Source organism: Drosophila nasuta, chromosome X (assembly GCF_023558535.2).
Source record: "Drosophila nasuta strain 15112-1781.00 chromosome X, ASM2355853v1, whole genome shotgun sequence".
NCBI classification, from domain to species: Eukaryota; Metazoa; Arthropoda; class Insecta; order Diptera; family Drosophilidae; genus Drosophila; species Drosophila nasuta.
In genome coordinates, this window is record NC_083459.1 from 12,897,510 (window position 1) to 12,909,795 (window position 12,286).

The 12,286-nt window shown below is 33.1% G+C and overlaps 1 protein-coding gene across 9 annotated transcripts in view; it reads left to right on the forward strand.

Moving 5' to 3' along the window:
* The window catches only part of LOC132797214 (pneumococcal serine-rich repeat protein), a 202,724-nt gene that overhangs the window by 42,425 nt on the left and 148,013 nt on the right, over positions 1–12,286 (forward strand). The window lies entirely within an intron of this gene.

Below are 12,286 nucleotides of genomic sequence, written 5' to 3' on the forward strand. Positions count from 1 at the left end.
AAACTTTTATGGCATCATAAATAAATTGAAAGAATACAATATGTGTGTATAGGAAAGAAAAATAGATTAAAGAAATCTAAGCATTTATTGTTAAAGTTTGAGTAGTTTTTAAGTTAATGTTTAATAATAAATTTACATATTGCTTAACATATGTTTAAAATGTCATTTTTTATAGTAACTTTAAAATTACTTTAATAATACGAGTATGTACAAAATCAAGCACGTCGAAACATGTCTATAAAGGAACAACTATATGCAAATACTACTTTTAATAAAGTAACGGGAGGCATAGAACTTTATGAGTAATTATTTAATAAACACAGCATAGCAGAGCTTTGCTCTCTCTCTCTCTCTCGCATTTCTACTGACATTTTTTCATCTCAATTTTTGCGCCTTCTTCGCTTTGTCTTGAACTTATAATAAAAAGTTGTGAGCAAGTTAGTTGAGAATTAGTTGAAGGACGCAGCAATGCAAATGCATTGTAATCGATAAGCCAGTCGAAATCGATATCGATAAAGTCAACAGAAGGGAAACTGAAAAGCAAATTTCAAATAAATCAAATATTGATGCACTTTTGTTGTTGTCGTAGTAGCCAAGCTTCCCCCTTCCCCCTTCCATGCTTCTATTCCTTTACCCCTCCTTCTTCTCTGCACAACTTATTTATCTACACACTCTTCAAGGTTGTGTGTGTCGTTTGCTGACAAATGCACAAAATGCATGACGCCACACGGGTGGAGAAGGGGCCAAAAAGAGAGTGAGAGAGAAGCGCGTGCAAAACGCAAGAAGGAAGTGATTAATAAGGCAACAACAACGGCAAAGCAAAGCAAAGCAAAGTTTTGCCGGCAGCTTAAGAGACCGCAAAGAGACCTACAAAAATGCAAATGCACTGAGAGAGAGAGCGAGAGAGTGAGCGTGCGCATGTGTTGCGGCGATATGGTAACCCTAAAAAACAACAAAAACACAAAAACAACAACACACAGCATTGTCAACGAATGTGTGTGTGTGTGTTAGTGCGTGCGTGTGTGTTATCGTTCACATTGCAAAAACTACAAACTATAACGCAATTATATGCACTGCCTCCCCCCCTCACCAACCCTCATTCGACTCATTACCCGCTCTGCTTGTGTTTGTGGCGCCATCTCGCTCTCGCTCGCACACACACTTGCATGCGTCTTTTTCGCTTGCACCTCGAATTCGTTATTGCATTTTGCGTGCATCAATTATTGCGCATTTCTCAGTTGCGTTGTTCAATTGCTGTTGTTGTTGCTGCTCTTTATCTGGCAGCCGCCTTCTAATTTACACAACAACAACAATAACAACAACAAATATTGTACAATAACTAATGCATAACATTAGCTGAACATCGCTCAAAACAACAGCAGCAAAAGCAACAACAACAACAACAAAGCAGACACCCACGAACATTCACACACACACACACACACTCACAGGAAAGCGTAAGCCAGGGCTGCACACGCATCTGAATTGTTTTTGTTTTGACTTGGAATTGAAAAGTGCATTTTTGCTTTAAATTTTTGTTGATGTGAAAGAGAAGAATTCAAGCTTTGAATCAATGGAAAACTTTTATACTACGTTAAAGTTATTAACAATATAAATCACTTTTAATATTAGACAAGATTATACAATATTATTATATTATACAATTTTAATATTATACAATATTAAACCAAAAAGAAAAGAGAGAGAATTTTAAATGCTGACGTAAAATTAGTAATATTTGATGGTTCAATATGAAGAATGGAATCTAATATAAAATACAAAACTTGCTGATAAATTTAAAATACTTTTATTTAAAAAAATTAAAATTGATTTAAAGTATTTTCAGTTTTAGTAAAAATATAGAAAATTATATGGTTCAATATGAAGAATGGAATCTAATATAAAATACAAAACTTGCTGATAAATTTAAAATACAAGTATGTACTTGTATTTAAAAAGATGAAAACTGATTTAAAGTATTTTCAGTTTTAGTATGAATATAGAAAATGATATAAGATAAAATTTAAAAAATATTAAGCAAGATTATTTAGAACAAAAAAGAAAGGTACAGTGAAGTATGCTCGACTACGAGATACCCGCTACCCATTATGAATAAAATCAAATCAAATTAAAATATACCACAAAAATACTAAAAATACGCCACAGATTAGTAGTACAGTACAAAATATACAGATTGTCAGCAATAATTTCAATAATTTTGTTTTCCAATTCAAAAAAATCAGTAGCTTGACCAGAAATTTATAAAAAATCAACAATATTGTTATATTGAGTTGAAATTGATTTGCTTTATTTAAGCTAGTATTTATTTTACGCAATATGCAGTGCGATATGTGAAATGAGAAGCGCTGAGAGAGGCGCAAATAAATGGCTGCGTGACACATGGCAGTGGCTGCGTTTCTAGCTAATAGCTTGAAAATAGCTAGAAAAAAAACAACAACAGCGACAATGTTGACATGCAAGCAAGCCATGGCTGACCCAATGGCAATTAGCATTTCGGCTGACAGAGAGAGAGAGCGAGAAAGAGAGAGAGATAGAGAGGGAAGATGGGAGACGGAGCTGCAGCGACCAGGTGCCAATTGCAATTTATCTGATCGCTCTGGGTACAGTTGACGCCCCACAAAAAAAAAACAGCAACAATGGAAATGTGGACAAACGCTTGCGTGTTGTGTTTGGATTTGTGTGTGTGTGTGTGTGTGTGTGTGTGCAATTGTGGATTAATTATAACCAAGGACTCACAAGATACAAACAAAGATACAAATGTATCTGCGCTCGTATCGTGTGTGCGTATCTGTGTCTCTGTATGTGTGTGTGTGCAATTTCCGTTGGGCCAGAACAAGGTTAATTCAGTTAGCCATTGTTGCTGTTGCTTTAATTACGCTTAGTTACATAATCATTTCCAACTGATGATGACACACACACACAAACACACATAAATTATTTATTTATTTACTTTGCCTTCTTTTTTTGTTGTTGTTGTTGTGTGTTCGCATTATTTAATATGTAGAGCTTTGGGAAAAACGGCGCTTAAAACCCAAAACCCGTTGACAACACCCAAAGTTTGCCTAGTTTTTGCAAGAAGTAAAAGCAGGGCCCATAAAATTTCTTTCTTTCTCGCTTGTTTTATGCCATTTGATAAATCCAGCAAACGCAAAATAAAACCCTCTCGAATCCGGTTCCAAAAAAAAAACTTTCTTGCTAAACAAGAAAACGAAAACTAACTAAAAAATGAGGAGAGTAAAAAAAAATAAATTAAAATAAAATACATCAAATATAAGGGGGCTAACTAAGCATGTGTGTCGTGGCTCTATGGCCAAATGCCTTTTGCCGTGTCACAGGCAAAAAAAAAAAAACGAAGAACTAAAAAAACAAACATACTACAAAGAAAGAGGCACAAAAAAATGGCAAAACAGCTGCGGCAATTAGACGCTGAAATTTCACCAACAACAACAACAAAGCGCCGCTTGAGAACCTCACCACAAAACATCATCGGTCATTGCAAATTTCCCATGGCACTCCAAGAACTTTCGAAAGTTTTCTGTCTTTTCGCCTTTTTTTCGCACACTGAAAACTGCATAAATTTGGCATAAATAATGAATTCTTCATCCTCTCTCTTTATCCCTTTGGTGCGTGAAAAATGATGGCAAACATTGTTGGAGATGCACAAAATGATCACAGAAGATCGCCAACACGATGAGAACAGTTTGCTTATTGATCAATAACCGATCTAATTGCATTGTGAATGCGAAAAAATCGATAGTTGTCCATATATCGGCAATACTATCGTTGCAATGCAAACAAAAGCTATTAATGCATTTATTGGCAATACTATCGATGATATGTAAAGATATTAATCGATGTATCGGCCATACTATCGATTATATGTAAAGATATTAATCGATGTATCGGCAATACTATCGATGATATGTAAAGATATTAATCGATGTATCGGCCATACTATCGATGCAATGCAAGCAAAAGTTATTAATGGATGTATCGGCAATACTATCAATACAATGCAAACAAAATCTATTAATCAATTTATCGTCAATATTATCGATATAATGCAAACACAAATTATTAATCGAAGTATCGACAATACTTTCGCTTTCTCAGCTCTATGGAATGTTTTAGATAACAACTAATTTCGATTGTTTGGATCAACAACAAGTAATTATGCCTTGTATATTTTTCCCGTTAAATTTCCAGCAAATTCGCAAAGTCAATAGTTATCGATAACTAACGATATGCAGCAAATTTTAGTTATCGATCAATAAGTGAAGCTATGAATGCGTGTTTAAAAAGAAAAAGATAGAAAAATCGAATTGATTCATTCTAAAATATGTTTTGAAAGAGTTGTTGAAATCGCCAAGTTCTTGAAATACAAAATTCAATTATTAGCATAGGCGATAATAAAGTCATTAATATAGTAATTATATAAATGGTGTATAATAGCGATAAATTCATTTAGTAGAACAGAATGAAACAAACATAAATTGTAACGGAATAAAATTGTATTTTGAAATTTAATAGTGATAAATTCATAGCAGAAAAGAATAAACTAAAACAAATAAAGGATCTATTTAATAAATTAAACTAAAGTTGCGCCTTTTTTTTTGGCATAATCTCTATTTAAAGATTTTGCAAAAAGAAATTCCATATAAATTTAATATCTGGCAATCTTTTGGTTACAATTTTGAGGCCTTTGACCGTGAAAGCAGAAGAAACTACATATGTGTGTGTGTGTGTCTGTGTAGGTAGCATGATGTTCTATGCCTATGCCTATGGCAAATTGTGCCCGTAAACTATCAAAATAGAGAAGAAAAAAAATATATTCGCGAGTCTATTGAACTTTGTGTTACAACAACAACGGCAACAACATTGCCAAAATGGTTTTGCGCAAACGCAGAAAGAAACACAGAGCAAACGCAAAAAAGTTCATTGAACCCCGCAGGCAAAGGCCCAATCTAGCTACTGTTGTTGTAGTTGCTCGTTTTGCTAGAAAGATCAACGACACGCACAAAAAAAAAAAGTAAAAACAACAACACAACACACAACATAATCATACTCATAGGCCCGACGACGCACAACGCACGACGCACGCACAAAAGTCAACGAACTGTCGACGTTCGCAGTCGTCTTTTATATGTATTTGCGCAGAGAACGAACAAACACACACACAGAGAAAGAAAAAGTGCGTGAGCCACGCGTCAAACAACAGCAACAACAACAAAGAGCCGCGCACGCATAACAACAAAAGCAAGAGCCGAAAACAAAAAAAAATTCGCAAAGATCGCGCACGCACAGCGACGACAGCAGCAATCACACACATTCACACACACACGCACACAGAAGCTAGTATACGCACAGCGCAAAAATGAGGCCGGCCCCAAAACCTACAAAAAAAAAAATGTTGCCAAAATTCACTCTCTCTCATTTGGCGTGCTCTCTTTATCGTCGCTCGCACACGCACAATTTGCAAAAGCGCTCTCTCAACATTACGTTTATCTGCGTTCGTTCAAAGTCAAGTTGAAGAGCACAATTGCTCATGGCCATCTCGCTTGCTCTCCCTCTCTTTGTGCGTGTGTGTGTGTGTGTGTGTGTGTGTGATCACACATTTATTTGCCGAATTTGCGAATTCTCTTTTGCAGCCGAGCAGCGCTGTCGCTGTCGCTGTTGCTATTGTCGCTATCGTCGCTTACGCAACTCGCATGTTTGCCAAACATATGTGTGGCCCCAAAAAGCGACCGAAAATTAGCGGCAGCAAATAAATATTATTAGCAGCAAAACGACTGCGAGATACTCTCTACATATTTGATTTATTTCTAGTATTTCGAGTAGATAATAGCATGAAAAGTTTTCGACTACATTTTGTGTTTTTATCTGAGTGAAGGCAGCGAAAAGAGTTTTTCTGCGGTTGCCTTGCACTTGACTACGTGCATTGCTTAGCATGTGTGTGTGTGTGTGAGTGTGAGTGTGCGAGCATGTTATCACACAATATGTGTATGTATGTGGCTGTCCCCCTCGCACTTCCCACTTCCCGCTTCACACTTGAAGCCAAAGGCACGTACGCAACTTACGCTGCATGCCATTAGAAAGAAAAGAGCAAAAAAAAAAGCAAAATAAGTAAATAAATATACTTCTATATATAATGAATAATTATGGAAACATAAAAACGGGCAAACAACACACGCAAACAACATCGCGACGTCTGAAAATAAAAAATGCATTTTGAATGTAAGCTCGTTAAATTTCGCGTCGAACAAATAAAACTGAAAACATGCAACAGGAAAATTATGCAAAACGCAAAAAAAGCAAAACACAAACATAGTGCTTATATATGTATGTACATATGTATGTATGATTGTATGTATATATGTATGAGTTTGTTCTGATCTAATATGTGTATTCATAAGACTTGTTTGCTTTTATGACAATGCAATTTTAATTCCGCATTCAGTTATAGAAGAGATCATATAAGCACTTGCTAAACTTTGTTAGATGTATAATAAGAAGGCTAATAATAGAATATTTAGTTTATTTCTAATTTATGATTAAATCATCAATGTGATTATAATGTTTCTGAAACTATAATAACGATATATGAATATACTATATTACTATACTAAATACTGAAAATCTAATACATATGTACAATTATACTATATTCTACTGTACTAAATACTATAAAATGATAATAACTGTAGTTTGTTGAATAGATCATGTTTTATAAAACTTTTAAGCTGTAACACTACATACATATATAGTATAATAGTATATTCTATATATAGATATATTTCTAATATATTAATACTTTATTCAAGATTATTTCATTTTAATGTCAAATTTTTCTAACTAATTAATGTATCAATTATTTTTCATTATAAATTTCTAGATATATTTGAAATTTTCAAAACTTTCCTTAATTCAAACATTTAATAATTAATAGTTCTATAGATTAGATAAATGATTAAACTTTTAAATGCATTCTTAACTTTATAACTTATTTATTCAGTTGATAATTTTCAAGCATTTAAGAGCATAACAACTCTATAGCATTTATTTACAATATATGATAATACTATAATACTTGCGACTTTTTTATAAGTCTTCTATAACATATTTAAAAAATACTATATACTTTAATACCTTGGTCTTTTTTAGAAGCCTTCTTGCTCTACTAACTCTATAATTTCTTGCATTCTGAACTCCATAAGAAATGCTATAATAATTGTGATTTTTTTATAAGAGTCTAAAACATTTATTTACAAGACTAACTTTATTTTTTGGGGTTTTTAATAAGTCTTCTTATAATATATGAAACATTTTTATAATATAAGGAACATTTTTATTACTTTCTTTTTCTATTTTCTTATAATATAAGGAACATTTCCGAAGTCTTCTTGCTCTACTAACCCTGTTGATCATTTTAATAGACCGTTTTTATTTCATTTCGCCAACTACAAAGTTCAAATGATTTGCTAAAAATGATCTTATCGCGCTCTCTCTCTCTCTCTCACTCCTTCTCTCACTCTCTCTCTCTCTTTGTATTCGCTTCTCTTGGGAACCCTTTTAAAGAATTGACTTTTAATAACATGTTTAAGCATATGCGTAGTTAATGCTTGGCGATAAGCTCAGCGAATGTCGTCATCATCGACGTTTGGGTTACATGGCTGACTGTTGATCACTGATCGCTGACTGCTGACCTATTAACAGCGTCGATCTTTGGCCAATAATCTTAAGCACATATTGATTGCAGCTGTCCGAAAATTTATTGGCCAAGCTGCGAGTAATTTGTCTTGTGTCGAACCTTTTGAACTGCAGTCGAAGCGCCGCCATTAATCAATGCCAAATAATGCAGCCGTCGATAGAGATGGCAAAGTGTATTCCCTCCGTCTTGGCATCACTAGCGAAACTAACGAAACACTTCCGCCAACTGCGTGCTGCGTGTGGGAGAGAGACAGCAACAAAGAGGAGAGCAGCTGTTGATACGTTTAGTTTGCGAATTGTGAATACCGAAAACATATGTTGTTATCTGTATCTCTCCGATACGTAAGTAGGTCACACACACACACACGCACACATGTGTAGCGGATTTTGTCGGCAATTCGCACGCACTCACACGCAACGAACTCGCGAGAAGTCGCTGCGTAAATTGCGTATACGCAATGTGTGTCAAGGACAGATATGTGCGAATTTTTTCTGTTTGTGTTGTTGTTTCCTCTCTTTATGATTTTCAATGTTTAATTTTTGCCGGCTGACGGCGTCGCCACTCGCTGCTAAATTTAAATGACGCCAGCAACAACAACAACAACAACAACGCGCACCTACTGAACTAATTTACTTGTCTGCCTCTCTGTGTATGTGTGTGTGTGTGTGTTTGTGTGCGTGTGCGTAGATAGCATTGAATTTCAACTGCCTGGCGACCCGCTAGAAACATTTTTCGCAACTATGTTATTTATTTTTTCTTTCTTTTTTTTTTTTTTGTCTTCTTTGTGATTTTTCGCACAACTCACGCCCACGGTCAAGCCAAAGGTCAGACAACAGCCAACTGCAAAATTTCTCCAAGTTTTGCAACATGACAGGCCAAATGGTTTTTTGGCTTTTTTTTGGAGAACTCGTCACATAAAACGCACAGAAATTTATGAATTCTGAATACTCTGAAACTGAAAATAAGTAGAGCGCCAAAAAGTTTTCTAATGTTGTGGAAAACACTTTTGAAAATAAAAATAAAAATTAAAAAGAACTTAAAGAAAAAAATTTAAACATTGTATTACGGAAATCTTTTTCATATAGTTCAATTTAAAATATGAGTAATAAAACATATTTTAATTATTTTCTTTAAATTCTTTTTAATTTTTTTTTTTAATTTCAAAAGTGTTTTCCACAACTTTAGAAAACTTGTTGTTGACTGTAAGACAAAAATTTCTAGAATACAAAATATATAAACATTCTTATTTGAATTTTAAAAATAATAAATAATAATTCCCATTTTAATTTAAAATATATGAAAAACATTTCTATAATACAAAATATATAAACATTCTTATATGAATTTCAAATATATGAAGAATATTTCTTTAAAACAAAATGTATAATAATTCCTATTTTAATTTGGAAGCATTTATTACTGCAAAAACTGAAAGTAAAAACATAAAAAATAAAAAAGATTTGGAGATTTATTTCTAAAGTAGTCAAGAAAATGTTTAAAATGAACATTTAATTAAATTAACAGCAATAAAATCATTTATATTAAGAATCAGTTGCATTATTCTATATGCAAATTTAAAAATAGTTTATTTTATTGACGATTTTTTCTTCTTACATTAAATGTTCTTGAAATTAAGATGTGTTTTCTAACATTACTATTTTCATGTTCTTGACGCACTTTTGAAGACAAAATTTTTAGTACTAAGTTATATTATTTTTATATATTATATTATATAGTATTTAAAAAAAAAATGAATGATAAGCAAAGTTAAGGCAATTATTTAAATTATTGAAGAAAACTTTAAAAATAGTCAATTGAGGTAAATTTCTACAATCTTTATTGTGTTGTGAAATTCATAAAACACATTGAAATATCAAAATTCTCCAAGAAAAGTAAAAGTTGTATAATGCTGAAATGAAATAGATTTATTTATTGTATTCAATAACTGAATTTTATGTGGGAATATATTGACAGGCTTTTTATTCATTATTGCTGAAATTAAATATATATTTATTTGACACTTTTTTTTTTTTAAGAACAATTATTTGTTGTGCTTATGGCTTTGAACCCGGCAAATGTTGCGCTATAAAGACAGGCTCTTGCTATCTCTCTTTCGTTCTCGCTCTCTTTCTGCTGCTCTTTAACTTTCAAGTTTTATTTTTTTTTGTATGTCAAATTTCCAATTGGGTCGCACACATTCATAGCTAACTTAGCTATTTGCGAATTTCATTGTCGTTGTTGTTGTCGTTTTTGTTTTAGCAAGCTTCGCGTCGATCGCGGAAACGAAACAAAACGTTGTTGGTTGCTCTCCTCTCTCGCTTGATATGAGTGAGCGTATGCGTGTGTGTGTGTGTGTGTTTGTGTGTGTGAACGCATTGCGTAATCGACGCTGTTGCTGCTGCGCCTTGGCGACTTGACAACAGCAAAAGCAGCGCGCTTTGTTGTTGTTGCTGCTCTGCTGACAGCAGAGGGCGCTAGTTAAGTTTAGTTGGCTGCCTAGTTAGCGCCTCTGCGTCTGTGTGTGTCTCTATGCGTGTGTGTGTGTTAAACAGTTAGATGTCAAACGGCGAGTGAACAGCTTTCAAGCATGCGCTTGTGCTTGTATGTGTGTGTGAGAGAGCTTTTGTCAGCTGCTTTTTGGCGTCATGCGTAAGCGGCTATAAATTTAGCCGAAGAAGAGGAAGAAGAGCCAAAGCTGCGTTGTCGTCAGCGTCGGCGTCGGCGTCGACAGTGACTTTTCGCTTTTGTGTACAGTTGTTCATTTCATGCCTTTATTTTTCGGCCGCCGCCGTCGAACGCGGAATAGAATTTTTATTCTGTTTTTTTTTGCCATTCTTCTTTTCTTTTTTTTTGCGAAATTAGCAGCAACAAGAACAACGCGAATTCTTTTTATTTGCCATTTTATTTGACTTCGTGTTGTTGTTGTGGTTTTTGTGTGTGTGTGTGTGTGTGTGTGTGTTGTCTTGTCCATGGCGACGCACAAAAGCGCGTTAAGTTTCGCCTATTGAGAACTACAACAAAAGCAACAACGACAACAACAACAATGGAGAGGCAGCGTATTTAGGTCAAATGCTCAACTAGCACTGCGTGCCGATTGGCAAAAAAAAAAGTAGCGAAAAAAATTAAATTTTTTTTTTTGTTGCGAATTGTTTTTTTTTCCTTCTTTCTAGTTTTGCTGATTTCATTTATCTTAGTGTTGTTGTTGTTGTGGTTGATGTTGCTCTGTTGAGTTGTTCGGCAACAACACGAATGTTTTATTGCCTATGGTGTGCGTTGCTTAAATAACGGTTCATCAAAAGCTAGCGAACATCATGGCACAGATACATACAAGCAGATACGACAACCACACACACATACATACATATATATATTTGTATATATAGAGAGTTCATGCCTGGTATGCAGATGGTAGCTGGTCTAAGCAGCCAGCTATAAAAATGCCTAAAACAAAAACAAAATTAAGTATTTTTTTGCGGTTTTCCAACCGTTTCTACCTGCTTCGAAATACGTTTCGTATCTCTCATTTTTGGGATTCGCTCGCAATCGCATATTCAAGTAGTTGGATGCCTTGGAAGTCAAGGACCGACAAACTTATCCCAAAGCAAACTCCATGGCAAATGTCTAGCATTTATTTCAATACATTTGTATAATCACAAAATTTCATTTACTGGGAAAACTTTTGAAAGTCGCCCAAAATTAATACTTTGCTTTTTATAATTATGTTGAAATGGGTTTTTTTCACAAAAACATAATTGGAATTATAATAAAAAAGCAATGAAATTCGAAAATGCATTTCAGATATAAAAGATTAATATATATAGATATAGGGAAAATTAAAAAAGATATTAAAAATGTCAAATATAAATACAAGGTGACAGAAATTTTAGATCTATTTATGTATTTACAATGGAAATTTGATAAATATAATGAAAATCAAAGAAGTTGAAACGTGAAATATAAATATAACTTAATATAACTATGGAAAGGAAATGTATATATAATATATATAACATAATATAATATAAAACATAATGAAACGAAAACATAAATATAATGAAAAACAAAGAAATTGAAACGTGAAATATAAATATAACTTATTATAACTATGGAAAGGAAATGTAGATTTAATATATATAACATAATATAATATAAAACACAATAAAAGGGAAACATAAATATAATAAAAATCGAATATAATATAACATATTAATAACATAATATAATAAAACAACATAAAACGGGAATACAAATATAATAAAACACATAAGAACTTAAGTACATTTTCAAAGCTTACAAATAAACTTATTAGAACGGAACTTTAAATATATTTTCAGCATATAATACAATATAACATATAACAACATAAAATGAGAGCATATGTAAATATAATAAAACAGATGAGGACTTAAATACTTATTCAAAATTTAAAAATAAAATTAAAAGCAAATAATTTTAAATATATTTTTAGATTAACAAGTTATTGAAAACGTTATCAAATTACATGAATTTTCACTTTATGTAACTTCTAGGCAAACGTTAAATAATTTGAAGAAGTCA